The sequence below is a fragment of the Aphelocoma coerulescens genome, chromosome 23, assembly GCF_041296385.1.
Source record: "Aphelocoma coerulescens isolate FSJ_1873_10779 chromosome 23, UR_Acoe_1.0, whole genome shotgun sequence".
Taxonomy (NCBI): domain Eukaryota; kingdom Metazoa; phylum Chordata; class Aves; order Passeriformes; family Corvidae; genus Aphelocoma; species Aphelocoma coerulescens.
This window is the reverse complement of record NC_091036.1, coordinates 5391903-5411697: the sequence shown is the minus strand read 5'-3', so window position 1 is coordinate 5411697 and position 19795 is coordinate 5391903. Positions and strand designations below refer to the sequence as shown.

Below are 19795 nucleotides of genomic sequence, written 5' to 3'. Positions count from 1 at the left end.
ACTACAGGTTTCCTGATAAGGAACGAGCCCCCCAGCCCCCATTTCTCTCTGTCACACACACATCTCTGTTATTCAGACAGCCCCCCCCCCAATAAACAACTTGATGCTATTGACACAATTTTTGTGATGAAGCAAATTTTGTTGCAAACACAGGTCACGACAGACACCCCCCCCCCCCCCCGCTTTTCCCTATCTGTTCTCGCAGCACGGCTCCCAGCAACAGAGCGGTCCCCTGATACTGGTGGGACTGGTCCAGAGGCATCCTGGAGCTGGGAAGGCTGTGCCCCCTCCCCCGAGCCAACAGGCAGCTCCTGCCCTTGGCAGGGCTGGCAGAGCCCCATTTCTCCCCCACCAACACCACCAGCACCACCGGCACCACCTCCCCTTGTTTTTGTTTTAACATCTCCCGGTACGCCGGTCCCTGGAGCTGCAGGCAAGATGGGGAAAAGGGAGGGAGGAATGGGAATGCAGCCACTTAACGCCACATTCGGGAACTTCATTATCTTGCTAATGATGCTCAGAGCCAGGGACAAGGAAAACAACTCGAACACGACACCAGAGCTTAAGGAAATAAATAAATAACGAAGAAAAAGGCACTCTGGAACGCTCGAGCATCCTCCCCCTCCTCCCTCCTCGGCAAGCACCGACTTCACGTTCCTGACAGGCTCGGAGCTGCCCCTCTCCCACAGCCCTGTGGAACAGGGGGTGTTTGCCAGCCCGACATCCCCCTCTCCAGCGCTGTCATCCCCCTTTTCCCCCCGTCCATCCCTGTTTCCCCCGCTCCCCCCGGGGTGCGAGGGAGGCGCGGCCGGGCCGCTGCCGCCGGTGCCCACACCGGGCCCGGGCCGCTGCCCCCGGCTGTGCCGGGGCCACATCGGGGGCTCCCCTGGCCACCCATCCCCCTGCTCCTCCGGCTCCCCCGGCTTTGCATTTGCTGCAGCTCCTTGCTGCAAAACCCCCTTCTTCGGCCGTGTTCCGGTTGCCTTGAACGAGCTTATTTGACAGCTAAAAAACAAATTATATCGAGGGCTCGCCGCTCTGTCCCTCCACCCTGGGATCAATCCTCCTTCTCTCTCCCTCTCCCTCCGTCCCCTCTGCTTTTCAATCCTCGCACTGCCTACACCGGGAGCCGCTGCCAAGAGCCAAGGCAACCAGGGCTGGCACATGAAAGAGTTGCTTTATGTCTGTGTAAGCTGCAGCATCAATTCAAACAGCCCCGATTGTGCGAAGGCACAGCTCCCCCGGGGAAAGCTCCGGGGACGGGGGGCCACAGCTCCATGCGCTCGCTGTCCCCTCCCCAGCCAGCGATGCCCCCCAGCCCAATATTGCACCCAGCCGAAGCTGCACACCCGCAGGGCAGAGGCTGAGCCAAGAGCCCTGCATGCACCAGCGACGATCCACAGGCATAAAAAAGGCATTGAGGAGCCACAATCCCACTTTATTGCCGGGCAATCGGCTCACAGCGATTTCAAATCCAGGGGTTCCTCCCGGGTAGGTTTGCGTCGCAAAAAAAAAAAAAAAAAAAAAACCACGGAGGTTTAGGGTTGAACGCTCTCCAGAATAAATAAGAAAAAATTTCTGCGTTTATTCACGGAACGGACAATTGTGATGAGCACGAACCATCCCGGCCACCCCCAACTTCTCCGATCACAACACCCCCAGCGAGGGATGCGCTGCTTCCCAGCCCGTCTTTAACCCCGAGCACTCACTTCGCGTCTCACCTTGCGAAATCACCTCTCACTAAACACAGAAATCCTGTCTGCCGTGCGAGCGCCCACCGGGACGCAAATCCTGCTCTGCACTGCCACCCGCAGCCGGAGCCGGGCTGGAATGCCACATTCCCCGCAGTTATTATCCCGCTTTTCCGTGTCCCACTTGTCCCCCAGCCCCGCCAAAACTCTGCTCTGGTTCCTCCGAATGGACAACAGCAGCGTCCCCGAATTCCAGGTGCTGCCCACCGGATTTGGGGAGGAAACCCTTCCCTGGGAGGGTGGGGAAGCGCTGGCACAGGGAATCTGTGGCTGCCCCATCCCTGCAAGTGTCCAAGGCCGGGCTGGACAGGGCTTGGAGCAACCTGGGATAGGGGAAGGCGTCCCTGCCCGTGGTACGGGGTGGGATGAGATGAGCTAATTTAAGATCCTTTCCCATCCAAACCACTCCGTGATCCTACACCTTTCCCGAGGTGTTTCACCTGTTGAAACAAAGCCTGAGGCACGGGGTACATCCTCCAGCTAATGAGGCGAATCATTCCTGCTTTTTTTCCACCACAACCAATTTTCTTTGGGACAAGTGTGTCCCATGAAATCCGACTACTTCAAATTCTGAAGCACCCTAAGCAGCTGCTGCATTTGCTTCCCCACAACATTTAAAGGAAAACAACCACAGACACATCAAAATATTTACAGGAAGATGCGAAAGCGGCATTCAAAGGAGCAAAATTGAAAATTAAAGTGTTATAGGGAAGCTACTGTAAACAGCTGATCTTCACAAAGAAAAGCTGAATTTAGCACAGAAAAATTTATGCCAAATCATGTTTCGCAGGACAAATAATGGGGCGAGAGGGAAGGATGCTCTTTGCATTAATAGGATAATATTTACTGTGTGCTCCCGAAATAGAAAAATTGACAAATCCAGCTCACAATGAACAAGAATTAACACGTGTCCAGTTCTAAACGTCCCAACAGAACATCCTGCAAACCTGGCCCATCCTGCTTGGGACATGGAAGTGTTAACTGATAGTTCATCTTTCAAAAAAAATAACTTCACAGATGAGGAAACTGAGAATTTTCCAGATGAAGCCATGGAGGAACAGAAGGGAAAGGCTGCAGCCTGTGAAGCCACCAGACAGGAATCCCTTTGAGAAAACGGGGCAGAAAGTTGTTTCTGTACTCAAAAATAGTCTAACAATGTTCTATTTTCATACCCACGGCACAAATCTGTTGAGGTTTTTATTACAGAGAATATCTCTGTTCTTTAAAAATAGAGGGGAGCCAGCATCCCACTAATTACAGTGAGCCTATGATTAGAGATAATTAGATACATTTACAATTTAGAATTTCCTAACTTTAGCTGTTTATGAACCATAGATGTGCCCATAGTGTGTGCACAGAGCATCAGTCATTCCCTCCAGCTAAGAAGAGGAAATTGATAACACATTAAATTATTGAACATGGCAGGAGCAAACTGGAATTTAAATGGGTGTTTGGAGGAGGGAACCGCCAAGAACTGGGATTTGGAGCAGGTGACCATTGCAGGCACGTGGATGTGTCGTGAAGGAACACACAATCGTTCGATCCCGCTGCAAGGTCCCACAGGAACCTGGGGGGTTTGGAGGGGCAGCACTGCAATATTTGCTCTGTGGTGATGCCCAGTCCAGGACTGGAAACTGCTGGAATGGCCTTTTCCACTCAGGAATTGTCATGTGCCATGCCAAGGGCTGCTATCCCACTTTTCTCTAACACCCAGTCCAGGCTCCTCCTCCTGCTGAAATGGAAGCTCATGACCATGGAGAACTGGGATTGCCCAGCCTGGAGAAGAGAGGCTCTGGGGGCACCTAATTGTGGCCTTCCAGGACCTGAGGGGGACAACAAGAAAGATGGAAAGGGACTATTCACAAGGGATGGAGTGACAGAACACAGGGAATGGCTTCAAACTGGAAAAGGGGAGATCTGGGTGGGATATTGGGAAGAAATTCCTCCCTGTGAGGGTGGTGAGGCCCTGGCACAGGGTGCCCAGAGCAGCTGGGGCTGCCCCTGGATCCCTGGCAGTGCCCAAGGCCAGGCTGGACGGGGCTTGGAGCAACCTGGGACAGTGGAAGGTGTCCCTGCCCATGGCAGGGGGTGGCACTGGATGGGCTTTAAGGTCCCTTCCCACTCAAACCACTCTGGGATTCTGTGGCTGACAAATTCCTCGAAGCATCTGAGGACAGACAAAACCCCTGGAGCGTGTCCAGACCTCCTGTCCAGCTTTCTGGACTGAATTTCTCAGGCTGGAGGTGTAAGACACAACCAACTGATTCTCCTTTGCAGTCTCCTCATCTCAGAGAGTTCTGAGCTTTGGGCAAAGGGTTTGGTTCTATTCTTACAATTTGATTTGGTCTCACAACTCAGGAAATTCCAGGTCAGAGTTTCGTGGCCCTCCAAGGAGATTTCACTGCTAATTCCCAAGTTTTGGGGGCTGTGTTGCACAACTACAGCCTGGAAAAGTAACTTACCTGAAACAGACTTTGCTTACAGCCAAAGCATGTCCTCCTAATTGCAAATATCCCAGAGATTAATGAGGAAATGCCATGTTTATTAATGCCTTTAACCTTCTGTTGTTTTACAGGAGCTCCTGCAACACTGGATAAAAATAATTAAATATAACTCAAGTACTTCAGATTTTCTACTGCATTAAAGTAGCGGCCAAGGCTGAGATTCCCTCCCTCCATTTTCCAGTTTTCCCAACCATTCAGACTTTCCACTCTCCCAGGGAATAAACAGAGACAAATTTTGTGAGGAGAGAGTGGAACTCCTCCTCCAGACTCAGGGCACAATACTGAGAGCTGCTTTCTGATCCGTAAAAAAAAACAAATTAAGGAAGCAGATTGTTGTCCTACAAGTTATGGATAAGTGGCTTATGGGATAGAGAGGAAAAGCTCATCCTTCCCTCTGGATCACCTTCCCAGAAAATGGAAAAAAAACCCACCCAGAAATGGATAAAGGCTCCTAAGTGCTCCATTATTAGGAATAGAAGGAAGGAATTTGGAAGTTTGATGCAATCCCCTGAAGCTTGACTGAATTCCTGGGTTTAATTCCTGGAGAAGCCGCAGGGACAAACCTCAACTCCTCTGCCAGCGAGAACCATGCAAAATTTTAAAGGAATTCAGTTTTCCTGTCCTGGTAGCATGAGGAAAAGCTGCTATTTATCAAAGTCCCACAGTCCTATAAGGACTTCATGTTTTCCCCAAAGTGAACATTTCCATCTCGAATAATCCCCTATGATTTATAGGGTGAGAAACAGCTGGATGACAATTCATCTGAAAGAAATTTTTTAAGGATGACAGAATAAGAAGGGGGCTTTTTTTTTTCTTGGCTTTTTTTTTTTTTTTTTTTTTTGTATTGGAAGATGGAGACAAATAATAAAAATGTTTTATTTATGAAAAATGCCCGAGCTGCTCAGAATTGAGTGCTGGTGCAATAAAGATGGTTGATAGAAGAGAGACTTGGCTGCGAATTTCAGAGATAGGGACTTTATTTGTGTGTTCAGAGGGAGATTAACACAAAACACTCAATGCCTGTGTGGTGCACGACTCGCTCCTGCCTCATTCCCTCAAACTCCTGGTAATCCAGAGGGTAACCTGAGTTTTAATAGTGAAGACCAAGCCATAAAGCTTGGATGTGGAATCTTGCTTCATTACATCCCCTTGGGTGTCTCACTTGGGAATTTCAAGGCTCTGAGTTTGATGACAACCCCTGCAGAGCAGCTTTGCTTCCTCCCGTGGAGGCTGGGGCTGCTCTGTTTCAGCCACTTGGCTGGGTCAGAGGTACCAGACTGATTAAATGAGATTTTACAGCCTCTGGGAGCCCCGTCACAACAAATCACCACAAAACTTTCGCCCAGCCTCAACACCAGTGACTCAGGGCAATGACAGAGATCTGAGTGTGTGTTTCTGACACCACTGAGTCAGCCCGCTCCAAAATTCACATTTAGGCTTGGCTTAAGAGGATATTGCACCTGTGCCAGTTAAAATGGGAATTCACTCTCCACAGCTGGAAAAGCCTGGGTGTTTTGCAAGTAGTTACAGGTCCTACAAAAGGTGGAGAACCTTCATTCTTGGAGGATCAAATGTGCTTCATCTCTGCAGGCAAAGCACTTCCTAAGAGGACAGGCTTCAGTGTGGGTCATAATTCAAGCAAAAGCTGGAGCATCCTTCTGGTGGGATGGGGCTTGGAGCAGCCTGGCATAGTGGGAGGTGTCCTTGCCCACAGCAGGGGTGGAATGGGATGAGCTTTAATGTCCTTTATACCCCAAACCACTCTGTGACTCACAGAGCTTTAGACTTAGTCCCTCATACACCAACACCAGATTTGTTCTCTCCTCCTGTGCTTAAAAAATTCAGCTCTTCCTCCCCTTTTAATCCCATTTATGTAAATACAGCAACGTCGTGGTGTAGCCCGAGCTGGAGCCAGTATGAAATTCACGGAGTCTGTTTACTCTGGGAGGTTGATAAACAATCTCGCAGCGATCCTCCAGGTGACGTTCTGCACATTACAGAACTCCTCTACTCCTCACTGTTCCTCTCTCCACGCTGCACCAGCATCTATTTTGGGTTACCCAGATGGCTGAGGTGCTCTAGGACAATTTATAAGGAGGAATTCATGCCTTGGCACGATGTGCCCACTGGCCCCTTTTTTTTCCTCCGCACGTGGCTGCGAGCGAAAATTTCAACTGAGATAAATTAGACAAGCAATTAGGAACCTCCAGTGTTGCCACAAAGCATCAACATTCCTCACTCTCCTCGCCTTGTGGGGAAGGGGACAGCGGGGTGACATCAACCAAACTGAAAGGCTGTGGAAGGAACACCACGGCAGCCGGGAGAAATCCCAGCCAAAGCTCCCCAACTCCCAGCAGCACCAGCAACAACAACCTCAGAGCCCCAGTGCACCTCAAATCTGGGAAGATGAGAGGGGGGACACCAGTAAAGAGCCCACCTGTCACACCCCATCCCTGGAAGTGTCCCAGGCCAGGTTGGAGCAACCTGGGACAGTGCAAGGTGTCCCTGCCCATGGCAGGGGTGGGACTGGATGGGATTTAAGGTCTCTTCAAACCCAAACCACTCCGTGGTTTCATCAACATTTCATTTCTTAGAGACAAGCAGCCTGAACTGGATCTATCCCTGAGGTAAACCAGGGATATGAGGATCAGCCAAGCTCCCTCCAGGCCCAGTAAGGGATGACTCTGGAGGATCATTAAGGCACAAAGGGTCTAAACCACAGCCCTGCCTCAGTCAGGAACACTGGCACACCAAGGCAGAGTTACACGGGTTCTCCCCCCAGAATTCCTGCCTTGATCCACCAGGATTACCTGGTTTCTCTCCTCAGAATTCCTGCTTCATTGCAGCAGCATTACATGGTTTCTTTACCCAGAATTCCTGCCCTATTTCAGCAGGATTACATGGCTTCTCTGCCCAGAATTCCTGCCTTATTTTGCCAGGATTGTACGGTTTCTTTACCCAGAACTCCTGCCTTGTTTCCAGCACAGGATTACATTGGTTTTCCACCCAAAATTCCTGTCTTGTTTTGGCAGGATTACATGGCTTCTCCATGCAGAATTCCCACCCTGTTTCACCAGGATTACAGGGGTTTTCTCCTCAGAATTCCTGCCTTGTTTTGGCAGGGTTACCTGGTTTCTCTCCTCAGAATTCCTGCCCTGTTTCAACAGGATTACATGGGTTCTCTTCCCAGAACTCCTGCCTTGTTTTGCCAGGATTGCCTGGTTTCTCCCCTCAGAATTCCTGCCCTATTTTGGCAGGATTACACGGTTTCTCTCCTCAGAACTCCTGCCTTGTTTCCAGCACAGGATTCCATGGGTTTTTCCACCCAAAATCCCTGTCTTGTCTTGGCAGGATTACATGGCTTCTCCACCTAGAACTCCTGCCCTGTTTCCAGCATGGGATTAAAGACACCAAATGAAGATCCTCATCAGTATTTTCCATTCTTCCCCATTATCCACCTCATGGCTGCGCTCCCACATGCACCTACAGGAGTATTCCAGTTCCCAGCAGCTTTTTCCTCATACCTGGAAATCTGCAGTTCCAGCCTTTCCCAGTGCATTTCTCCCAAACCTCTGCAGGAGACAGGAAAGAGAAATCACCCCCATTTTACAAAATAAAAAGCTGAATTCTGGGAAGTGAGAACTCTGAGGCTTCATCCATCTATTTTAAGGGCACAAACCACAGGAAAATAAATTCTCAAGGACACAAACCAGGATCTGGAGGGCACAAAAGTCACAAAACTTTTCCTCTACCTTGACCAATTCCCAAACTCCCTTCCAGTGCATTCCATCACTACTGGATGTCACGTGAAGCTCCCTGGGCAAATCCTGGTTTCTTTCCTAACTCATTGCTGAATTTTCCCCAAGATTCTCTTTCAGGATCTGTTCCCTCCATTGTGGCTGCTCCAGGGTTCCTCTGAAAAATAATTTTACAGAGCAAAATAATTATTTACTTATGGTTTTCCGAGCCAGAACTTGGATCAGCATTTCCTTTGGCTCAAGCCAGGTCTGTTCTGCCCCAGTAAATTCCCATTTTCCTTAAGTGGAGTGGAAGCTTGGACTTTTCTCCCGTTCAATGCACTGCCTGTTTTCCTCCAATATTCCTAACACAATTAGCATAACAAGATAAAGGAATCATCAAGTCCTTTCCCATTTTTCTTCCTTTATAAAAGGACTGATGACAAACTGGGAATCAGGATCTGGATTGAATTACATTTGCCACAAAAGAGTTCATTAAGTAATAGTACATAATAAAAATCATCTGTCAGCTTGAGGGATTGACCAAATCCACTTAAGGGAACAGCTGGTTATTTTCTGGAGCACTCCAGAGCCAACGGTCAATATGTGCAAGGAGAAGGAGTGGGACACAGGGAAACAAGGAATAAGTCAGATATTGGAATGCTAGGGAAGTTTCTGGGATTTTCTGCACAGCTGGTCAGGACTGAAGGTGAGACTTTGCCCATGGTTGCCTCATTTCTCCCAGATTTTTGTGGTGGCAGAAGCTCCCTCCACCAGGAAAAGGATCACGGCACTCGGGGTGTGACAGACCAGGAGATGCTTCAACAGCTGGAGTATCATAAAACCTTGGAATAGAATCCCAGGATCACTAAGGCTGGAAAAGAGTTCCAAGGTCATCGAGTCCAGCCTGGGACCAATGCTCACCTTGTCCCCTGCCCAGAGCACTGAGTGCCACCTCCAGGCCTTCCCTGGACACCTCCAGGGATGGGCACTCCACCACCTCCCTGGGCAGCCCCTTCCAATGCCTGACCACCCTTTTCCATGAAGGAATTTTCCCCCAAACCCTGCCTAAACCTCTCCTGGGACAACTTGGGGCCACCTCCTTGTCAACACCAGGGGACTTGAGTTTCTGTCTCACTCCAACACACCAAGGGGTCCATGGCAACAACGGGAGCAGGGTCCCATTTCTTGTCCCCAATGTTCCTGCACGAAGCTGAAGCTGCCCCAGCACATCCCAACACAGAACCATCCCTGTCCCAGCCCTTCCTTTTCCCAGCCAGGAAACCCAAATGGAGAAGTGCTTCTGACTGCAAAGCAAGTGCAGCAAACTGGGAAGGGAATGCAGAGGGATCTCTGTCTCTGGAGACATTCCAAACCCACCTGGACACATTCATGTGTCACCTGCTCCAGGTGTCCCTGCCCTGACCTCCAGAGGCCCCTTCCAACCCCAGCTATCCTGGGATTCTGGGAGCAGTGGCTCTAACGAGCCACGCTGGCTCCTGACAGAAAATCCTCCGTCTCCCTCCGTGAATAAAGCAAACCCATCTGCACTGCTGGGGCTCCAGGGATTTGTTCCAAGCTCCTGGAAGTCCCCTAACAAGGCCCTTACCGTGAGGACACTGCAGGTGACACGGATGCAGCTTGTTGGGAACAAGGGTCACCCGTGACACGGTGGCACCGTGATCCCGCCGTGCCCTCCTGGCAGGGGCTGAGCGTGGCACGGTCCCAGCAGGGCAGCCCCACTGCAGAAGGGTCGGCTTCATTTCCATCCTGCTGCCTCCTCACCACTCCCAGCTTCCTCACCAGGCACAGCCTCAGTGCATCTCTTCTCCCACAGAAGTTATAGGCAGCAGCATCACTAAAAGCTCTGAAGGGAAGGGACGTGCAAGCCCCGTGGTGGCTGCACAGCAGATCCTTCTCAGGCACCCAACCAACCAAAACTAAACCCCAAACCAGCTGTGAATGTTAAAAATCATCTGTTACGCTGGCTTTGAGTGTCGCCCTGCAGCACAGGCAGGATGAGAACTCCAGGATGGAAAGCACTGCACTTTCTGCCTTTAAACAGCAGATTTTCCCTTTCAAATTACCCTTGCCCTGCCCTGCTGATAGATCTGCAAAACTCTCATCAATTTTGGGGGAAGTCTCCCCTCTCCTGGGTAAAAATCCAACCCTTGGTGCCCCAGCAAAGCCCAAGGAAGCTGAAGGATGCAACAGCCACTTGTAGGAGGCGCAGACACGCAGGGTTGCAGTATTTTGGGACAGAAACACCTTTCCTCACAAGCATTTAACAGCATTTCTCCCCCTTTCCTCTCAACATCTCCCCCAGCTGGTGTTGCCACCACTGCAGTTGTCCCAAAGTAGTTTAGTCCAGCTCCCCAACCCAAACTTCTCCAGAATTAGCTTGGCTCCCATTAAACTGGAGATAATGTGGGGAGGGGGATTGATTGAACAGCCATTAATCAAAGGATGGGGTTTATTCTGGTGATGTCATGAACTGCAGAAGTAGAACTCAAAGTTTATTAAATTACAGGAATGCCAAGAAAAATAGATAGCTTTAATAATCCATTTTTGCCTATCTGTTATATTTTATATGTAGCTTGCAGAAGAGAATTAAAAAGTTTTCTACCGTGTAAAATTGCCACTTAAAGGAGGGGGGGGAAAAAACCCAAATAGATTCTGTCACTGATAGAGAACACAATTATTCCAGGCTAAAAAGTTTATTCTTTTGCTAACATCTGAGATTACTGCAGCTCAGAGCCCACAGGAGAGGAGGGGTGATGGTTCCACCAAGGAGAGGAGGGGTGATGGTTTCATCCAAGATGAAAAATGGTCCCTGAGCTAAAAAGCACAAGTGCTCCAAAGCTGAGCAAGAACAGCAAACACACGAGGTCTGTGTTCGAGGGGGAAAGCTCTGAGGGTGCTCCAGCAGCACCCTCAGGGGCTGGACCCACACTGGCACCCAAGTCTGGAGAATGCTACGACAGCATCAGAGTTTGGGCTGCCCAGGGAGCAAGGCACAGTCAGCAGAGGTGGCTGAAGGAGAGAGGGGAAATGGCCAAAAACCTGCTGGCCACAAAGATCCAGCTCATGTGAGAACCAGGAGATGTGTCTGGGACTATGGGGATCAGATCTGAACTGACAGAGAGTTTGGAGGAGACAGAGGAAGTAATTCCTCCCTGGGAGGATGGGCAGGCCCTGGCACAGGGTGCCCAGAGAAGCTGAGGCTGCCCCTGGATCCCTGGCAGTGTCCAAGGCCAGGCTGGACATTGGGGCTTGGAGCAGCCTGGGACAGTGGAAGGTGTCCCTGCCCATGGCAGGGATAATCTTTATGTCCCTTCCAACTCAAACCATTCCCTGATTCTGTGAATTATTCCTTCCTACACCCCCAGCCCCAGCCAGATCCAACACTCTCTCATTTTTTTATTACTCTCCCACCCTCCTCCTTCCTCTCCATCTCCAAGCCTTGTCTCTGATTCAGAAGCACCCCCATCCCAGCCCCTGCTGCCTGCAAATTGTCACATCATCTGGATGGAAGCCTTTCAGAGAAACCACCCAAACAGTGCTGCTGAACTGGATTCCTTTCCTCTGGGAACCAGACTCCCAGGAACGCTACCAGGGGACACTGTGCTGTGATTCAAGATGTGCTGTGTCTGGCATAGCAAGCAAACAAGAAATTGTGAACCCAGACCCTTCAGGATTGACACTTCCAACTGCTCCGAGCAGCCAGGCTCACATGTTTGAGATGGCTCATTTATGTCGATGAGCCAGGAGCCAGTTCCTGCATCTTAAATTCCTGCAGCCTCTCAGCTGTGCTTTAAATATTGCCCTCCCAGCAGCAGCGTGCAGGGACAGACATGGGTAAGTACCTTGTACTACCAGGATCTCGTGCAGGGAGCAGACTCCATGGAGCCTGGATTTATCAATCCAGCTGCAGATGCAGGGAGGTGTCCATGCTGCTGAGCAGGGAAATCCATGTGACAGAACCAGGGGCAGGAGCAGCATGCTCAGAACACATCCAACAGGCTGGGTTGCGAATTTTATCTCCTCTTCTGAAACTTGCCCCTGCTCCTCATCTTTCACAGATGTTGCTGCAGAAGCAGGGCTGGGCAGAGATGTCTTATTGATCACATATCCAATAAGGGGAGGGCATGGCAGCATCTCCTGGGATGAGGGAAGCATCCAGCTGAGGGATGAAGAGCAGGAAGCATCCACATCCAAGCCAGCCCTTCTGCCTGTGCTCTCACAGTGCTCCTGGCAGACGTGTGCAGCACTCAGGCACAGAGTGCAGCGAGGGAAGGGAGCTCCAAAGGTCACCCAGTCCATTCCCCACCTCAAGGCAGATGCAGGAACATCTGCCCAGCTGGCACACGGCTGGCAGAGGTGGAGCTGAGCCCGCCCTGGGCAAAGACTCCCTGGATGCTTTAGTGCACATTCAGTGACTCCTGGGTACCCAGCGTGGCTGAGCAAAAGGAGATCCAAGCATCCCCTTCCAAAGGCCAGCAAATCCTGTTCCTGCACAGGAATCCTTAAACCCAACTCCTGCCTTATTTGTGCATTTTCCCCACAGCTTCCGTTCATGGAACAGTCCCTAAACCACACATTCTCCCACAAAAGCATTTACCAAAAATTCCAATTGATTGGCCAACTGTTGGTATGGTTGGTTTGTGTGTCATGGTTGTTTTGTTTGTTGGTTTGGGCTCTTTTTAAATTTAAACAAGATTTTCTTACAGACAAATCAGCAGGGGATTAAGAGTTCAGTGGTTTGCCCACCTACCACTGCTCCTGGAGCTCTAATTCAAACCCCATTTTCACGCAGAATTTGGTGCTATCAGAGCAAATCCTTATTTTCTCCAGTTCATTTGTTCAAGCTGAAGCAGACGAACATTAGTTAAAAGCTCACTCCCAGCTCCAATTCCAACCTCCTGGCTCATAACACAAGATTTTGAGAGCAGCTTCTTGCATCTATGAGAAACTGCTCCGAGCTGGATGCCAGTGGTTCTGAAGGATTTGACAGGGATTCCAAAAAAGAAGGGAAGGAGTACTTTAAATCCTGGCCATTGCAGTTCTCTGCACATCTCCAGGCACTGGCTCAGGGATAGGGAGATTTGCTGCCATTTTCCCAATTTTTTCCCTGGCAGAGTGTATCACACCCGGAGCAGGAGGCTGACAGGCTCATCCCACCATCCTGCTCAGTACAGGATCCATACCTGCTAAGAATTCCCTAAAAGAGCCGGGAAACAGATCCACCCCTCTTACCACTCCATTCTAAACATTCCATACAATTTGTCATCCATTCCTTCTTCTCCAATGGACTCACAGTTGGAGCCATGAGGTGTGTCTGTAATTATTTCCCCCTGCTAATGAGGTATCTTGCAAGTTAGCAGACCCTGACAAATGCCCACGTGCTGCTGGGGCTCTCCTTCCCCATTTGTGCTCTCCTGAATTAATCTTACTAGGAAGCCAAATATTCCCAGCATTTATTCCTCACTTCCTTCCATTTGTATAAATATGTTGCTCTGCCATGTTCTCTAATTGCTCAACATCTGTTGGAAGGAAGAGAAAATAAACACATTATGGCAGGAACAAACTGTGATACCCTTCAAAAATGTAGGAATGTTTCAGAGTGGACTGAGAATTCCAGGAACACCACAAAGAGAAAGTCATCCACCCACGGAGTGAGGAGGGTTTGGGATCAAGATTCCTGCACTGAGACAATTCAGTTCCCTTTTGGTTCAAGTGTGGAGGAGCTGGACTTTGATGATCTGTGTGGATCCCTTCCAAGCCAGGATTTTCCACGATTCCAACTTCCTGACAGTGCTGTTTGCCCAAAACCTGCGACAAGTGAGCACAGCAAAGCTTGACAGAGCCATTTTCTCCTCAGCCACTGCTCTCAGCATCCTCAGCACTTACTCAGCTCTTTCAACAGCAGCTCCTCAGCTGCCTGTGCCAGCACCCGTTTATTAAGGAACATTTCAGGGGGCAGGGCCAAGGGATGACACTGGATTCACGGGGAGCCACTGAAGCCCCTTCAACTCACAGGAGGCATTTACATAATCCCACAAAAACTGGGGGCAAACAGGAGCTACAAACCCCTCGGTTTTCCTACAGTGTGAGAACACATCTGAACCCCAGGTCTGAGGTAGCTTTGGTGGAGTTTACTGAAAAAACTGACAGAGACACGGCTTAGACCAGTACAAAGACACCACAAAACTGGGATAGAACCTTCTGCTGGAGCAACAGAATAGTTAGAGTCTCAATTTCATCTCTCCAGCTCAAGAAACCCTGCTCCTCTCTCTCCTCTGCTCCAGCCTGCATTTTCTCTCCTGTTTAAAAGGAGAAAACAAAGCCTAATTTTAGCTAAAACATGAAGTCACAGGGTGTAATGTGGAGCTGCTGTACACTACCTGTACAGCTCAATGTCACTGTGACAGAGCTGACAGTGCACTTGGATTTTACTGTGTGATTTCATGAATGACTATTAACCACTGCACTGAGCCCTGTAAACAGCAGCTCATTTCTGGGAGCTTTCTTTTTTTTAAATGACTCCTTGCTGCTGCTGCCATTGCTTGTCTCACTCTCTGAAGATACCACTTATCAACTGGGGATTAAATTGTGTGCAAATGAAGAGTTTATTGACTTTAGTATTTTCCCCTCCATATTTTGGAAGCTGAAGCCAAACCGTTCACCCAGAAAGAAGCATCTTGTAAAAAGGGGGGAGGAAAGATATCAGTTGCAAAAGATATTTTATCCAAAATACAACACGTGGAGCCTGATGCTCCTGGACAAAGCCAGGGGGGCAACAGGGGAAAAATGGGGGTGTTCTAATGTAAATCAACTCATGTGGTGGCCATCTGGGACTCTGCACCTCTCTATATATTTATGAAACCCTTTTTGTCCCCTTCAGAGGATTCTCCTTCTCACAAATCCCTCTGACGGGGCCAGCAAACGGCAGCAAAATTCAATCTAGACAAAATTATTTTATCCATAAATATGGCTCCAACCACCAGGAACACGAGTAGATAACACCAAACACAGAAACACAAGCAGATAATAGTGCAGATGCCAAGATAGGAGCATCCTTAATTGTCTGGATCTGGCAGGGAGAGCAAACTCCTGTGCAGTTGGGTTTTCCTCCAGTCAATGCTTTGTGTCTGTGCTGGGCAGCCCAGCTGAGGGGGGGGAGGCAGCTTTGCTATCAAATGCTTCGTTTTAATGAGCAAAAATTATTCTGCCTCTGCTCTGCAGGCACAGCTCCAGGGTAAAACCCAGCCCTGGCTGGCTGGGAAATGGCTTTTTGTCAGGACAAGTTAATCCTGTCCGAGGCAAACGTGTTATCTCGGCACCTTTGGGGAGCTCATCCTTGCGATGCTCAAAAAGGGAACTCAGACTCTGGAGCACAAAGTGGGCATAAAGCTGAGTTAACATGGCCCAGCCCAGCTCCATCAGCTCCTCCTGCAGCATTTCCAGCCTGGAAATGGGAGTGGTTTCACTGGGAACCCCCCAGGAACTGGGAACCCTGCGACAGCCCTGTCCCAGCTCCCACTGCCCAGGCTGGAGCTTGGCAGCACTGCCCGGCTCTGGAGCTCTGCACAAAGGTGCTGGGGGGGTAAAGCTGAGTTAACCTGGCCCAGCCCAGCTCCTCCTGCAGCATTTCCAGCATGGAAATGGAGTGGTTTCACTGGGAACCCCCCAGGAACTGGGATCCCTGCGACAGCACTGTCCCAGCTCCCACTGCCCAGGCTGGAGCTTGGCAGCACTGCCCAGCCCTGGGCAGCCTTTTCCCTTGCCAAGGGCCAATCCAACCCTCACATGGAGTTATGGATGCAATCACCCCTTTTTGGAGGCCATTTCCATCTGTAATTGTGTGCTCACAAGGATCATCTATTCCCTGGAGAACATTGCTGATACAAACAATGAATCCATGCAGGAAGAACTCCAATAACCCTTTTTTCTCCTGTTACACTCCTGGCTTGGTCCAGGAGCATCAGGCTCCATGAGCTGTACTCTGGATAAAACATCTTTGGGACTTGATATACTTCCCCCCCCCCCATTTTTATCCCAGTGAATGGTTCAACTTCAACTTCAGCTTCCAAAATATGGAGGGGAGAATACTGAACCAATAAACTCCTCACCTGCACACAATTCAATCCCCTCCTTCCACAAAGAGACATTTTCCTTCTAAAAGTGGAGGCACCACTTCAGTTTAACTTTAGGGAGTGTTTGAGATCCAGCTCACTTTGTAACAGATCTCTGAGGAAGGGGGGTGGAATAGAGGCTGGAACACGAGTCTTTAAATCCATAATGAATGGGAAACACTCACCAGAACGCATGAAAAGTGAAAACAGTTTGCACATTAAAACTTGGCTGGTTTAAAACACTTCCCTAACATGAAAGTCCCTTTTTTATTAGTTAAATATTGATGATTATTGTGGGATCCTACTTACAGTCAGCTGCAAAGGTGCGTGGGGCCTCAGCAGCTGCTACTGAGAGAAAAATGCAAACATTTACTCAAAAAACCAGGCAGATTTTCCAACTGAGAGTGGCTTTAGATTGGATATTGGGAAGGAATTCCTCCCTGTGAAGGTTGGGGACAGGTTGGAATGGATTTCCCAGAGAAGCTGTGGCTGCCCCTGGATCCCTGGAAGTGTCCAAGGCCAGGTTGGATGGGGCTTGGAGCAATCTGGGATAGTGGAAGTGTCCCTGCCCATGGAACTGGACAAGCTTTAAGGTCCTTCCCACCCAAACCATTCCAGGATTCCATATATTCCCATAAAACACCTGCAGAGCCACCATCAGGGTTGGCATTAGCCAGGATAGCCAAGATACTCCTTTCCCTCCCCTGATCCCAGCAGCAGACAGGCAGAATCCTTTCCTGGGGGAAAATCCCTCCACTAAAACATCCACCCAGGGATCCTGGACCAGGGGACAGGGACACAGGGACTCAACTGCAGCAAGTGCCAGGACTTGAGTGGTAAAAGCCCCACAAAAACATCATCCCTGCATCCAAGAGGGGAAAGATTTCCAGATTCTCCTCAGGATGTGTGCTCTCTGCATGCCTGGCAGGAACACATCGTGCAATTCACCTTCGGTTTACAAATGGCCACACAACGGGGAGGAAAAAATAATGAAGCATGAAATCCAAACTCTGCATTGGAAGTGAACCATGAAACAGCAACAGCAGCACAGCTGCAGCCAGGGAAGAGCTCCCACCCAGAGCCACAGCCCAGCAACACCGCTGGGAGAAGCTGGGGCCACAGCAACCCCCATCCCAAAACAACCCTTCAGAAAGGAAAAGGATAAATCCCACCGGCCAAGTTCTCTGTTTTGAGCAGCAAAAGCTGAAGGCACAAGGGTGGGAAGCACTTGAACAGCTACAACCTGCAGCAGACCCAGAGTTAATCCCTGGCAGCAGCTGAGGAGCAATTCCAGGGATTCGGAGCTCTTGTTTGTTCCTGTGGAAACACAGGGCAAATTCAGGGGAGTTACCGGGGTAACACTGGGGGAGAACACATCCAGGGCCCTGCCCAGGGACACACAGAGCCTCAGCTTCCATTCCTGCTGTCTCACAGGGATTTGCTGCCTGGCACAGGCTCCAGGAACCACCAAAACCACCCTGAAGATCTGCACCTTGGTTGTGCCTCGTGTCCCTGTGACAAACTGCAGTGAGTGCATTTCCAGTCACAGACTGGTTCGGGGTGGGACAGAAGTTAAGGATAATCCCATTCCATCCCTGCCATGGGCAGGGACACCTCCTGCTATCCCAGCTTGCTCCAACCTGGCGTTGGACCCTTCCAGGGATGAGGCAGCCACAGCTTCTCTGGGAAATCCATTCCAGCTCCTCCCCACCCTCACAGGGAGGAATTTCTTCCCAATATGGGAAGAAGAAATACGCCAACCCTGGCACTCTTCAGCTGAAGGCCATTCCCCCCTCCTGTCACTCCATGCCCTGGTCCCAGCCAGGCAAACGCTTCTCCTGCCTGGATTTGTTGTGTGAGCAGAGCTCCCCAGGTCCAGAGGACAGATTAGATCTGAATCCAAAACACCCCCAAGTGCTGCACAGAAACCGGGAAAGGATCAGAAGTCCTGGGATAACTCTGATCTGGCCAGGGAGCATTACCTGTGCAACCACAGCTTCAGGGAGGCTTTGCTGTGCTGGCAAAAAGAGAAATCACAGAGTGGTGTAGATTGGAAAGGACCTTAAAGATCATTTTATTCCAAACTACTCCCAAAACGCCTGTGCAGGGCTGGGGATCAGCCCAGGTCAGGAATCACAGGGAACCCTCAGGGCAGCAGAGGCTTTTCCAGCTGCTGTGGACGAAGGAGGGCTGGGCAGAGCAGGTGTTCCCCCAGAGCCACTGCACGGGGGGCAGGAGAAACTGAGCGGGTGTGAGGGGAGGTGGGGAGGCCACTGGGAGCAGAGCTGGGGGCAATCAGAGCTGGGGGGATCAGAGCTGGGGGGATCAGAGCTGGGGGGATCAGAGCTGGGGGGATCAGAGCTGGGGGCAATCAGAGCTGGGGGGATCAGAGCTGGGGGGATCAGAGCTGGGGGGATCAGAGCTGGGGGGGATCAGAGTTGGGGGGATCAGAGCTGGGGGCGATCAGAGCCGGGGGGATCAGAGCTGGGGGGATCAGAGCTGGGGGGATCAGAGCCGGGGGGATCAGAGCTGGGGGGGATCAGAGCTGGGGGGATCAGAGCTGGGGGCGATCAGAGCTGGGGGGATCAGAGCCGGGGGGGATCAGAGCTGGGGGGATCAGAGCCGGGGGGATCAGAGCTGGGGGGATCAGAGCCGGGGGGGATCAGAGCCCGGGGGGGATCAGAGCCCGGGGGGGATCAGAGCCCGGGGGGATCAGAGCCCGGGGGGATCAGAGCTGGGGGCAATCAGAGCTGGGGGCAATCAGAGCTGGGGGCATCAGAGCCCGGGGGGATCAGAGCTGGGGGGATCAGAGCCCGGGGGGATCAGAGCTGGGGGGGATCAGAGCCCGGGGGGATCAGAGCTGGGGGGATCAGAGCTGGGGGGGATCAGAGCTGGGGGGATCAGAGCTGGGGGGATCAGAGCTGGGGGGATCAGAGCTGGGGGGGATCAGAGCTGGGGGGGATCAGAGCTGGGGGGATCAGAGCCCGGGGGGATCAGAGCTGGGGGGGATCAGAGCTGGGGGGGATCAGAGCTGGGGGCAATCAGAGCTGGGGGCAATCAGAGCTGGGGGGATCAGAGCTGGGGGGATCAGAGCTGGGGGGATCAGAGCTGGGGGGGATCAGAGCTGGGGGGATCAGAGCTGGGGGGATCAGAGCTGGGGGGATCAGAGCTGGGGGGGATCAGAGCTGGGGGGGATCAGAGCTGGGGGGATCAGAGCCCGGGGGGATCAGAGCTGGGGGGGATCAGAGCTGGGGGGGATCAGAGCTGGGGGCAATCAGAGCTGGAGGCAATCAGAGCTGGGGGGATCAGAGCTGGGGGCAATCAGAGCTGGGGGCAATCAGAGCTGGGGGCAATCAGAGCCGGGGGGGATCAGAGCTGGGGGGATCAGAGCTGGGGGGATCAGAGCCGGGGGGGATCAGAGCTGGGGGGGATCAGAGCTGGGGGGATCAGAGCCGGGGGGATCAGAGCCCGGGGGGATCAGAGCTGGGGGGATCAGAGCCGGGGGCAATCAGAGCTGGGGGGATCAGAGCTGGGGGGGATCAGAGCTGGGGGGGATCAGAGCTGGGGGGGATCAGAGCTGGGGGCAATCAGAGCTGGGGGCAATCAGAGCTGGGGGGGGATCAGAGCCGGGGGGGATCAGAGCTGGGGGCAACCAGAGCTGGGGGGGG

General features: G+C 51.4%; 1 protein-coding gene across 1 annotated transcript in view; it reads right to left on the bottom strand.

Moving 5' to 3' along the window:
* The window catches only part of CSMD2 (CUB and Sushi multiple domains 2), a 368722-nt gene that overhangs the window by 337049 nt on the left and 11878 nt on the right, over window positions 1–19795 (bottom strand). The window lies entirely within an intron of this gene.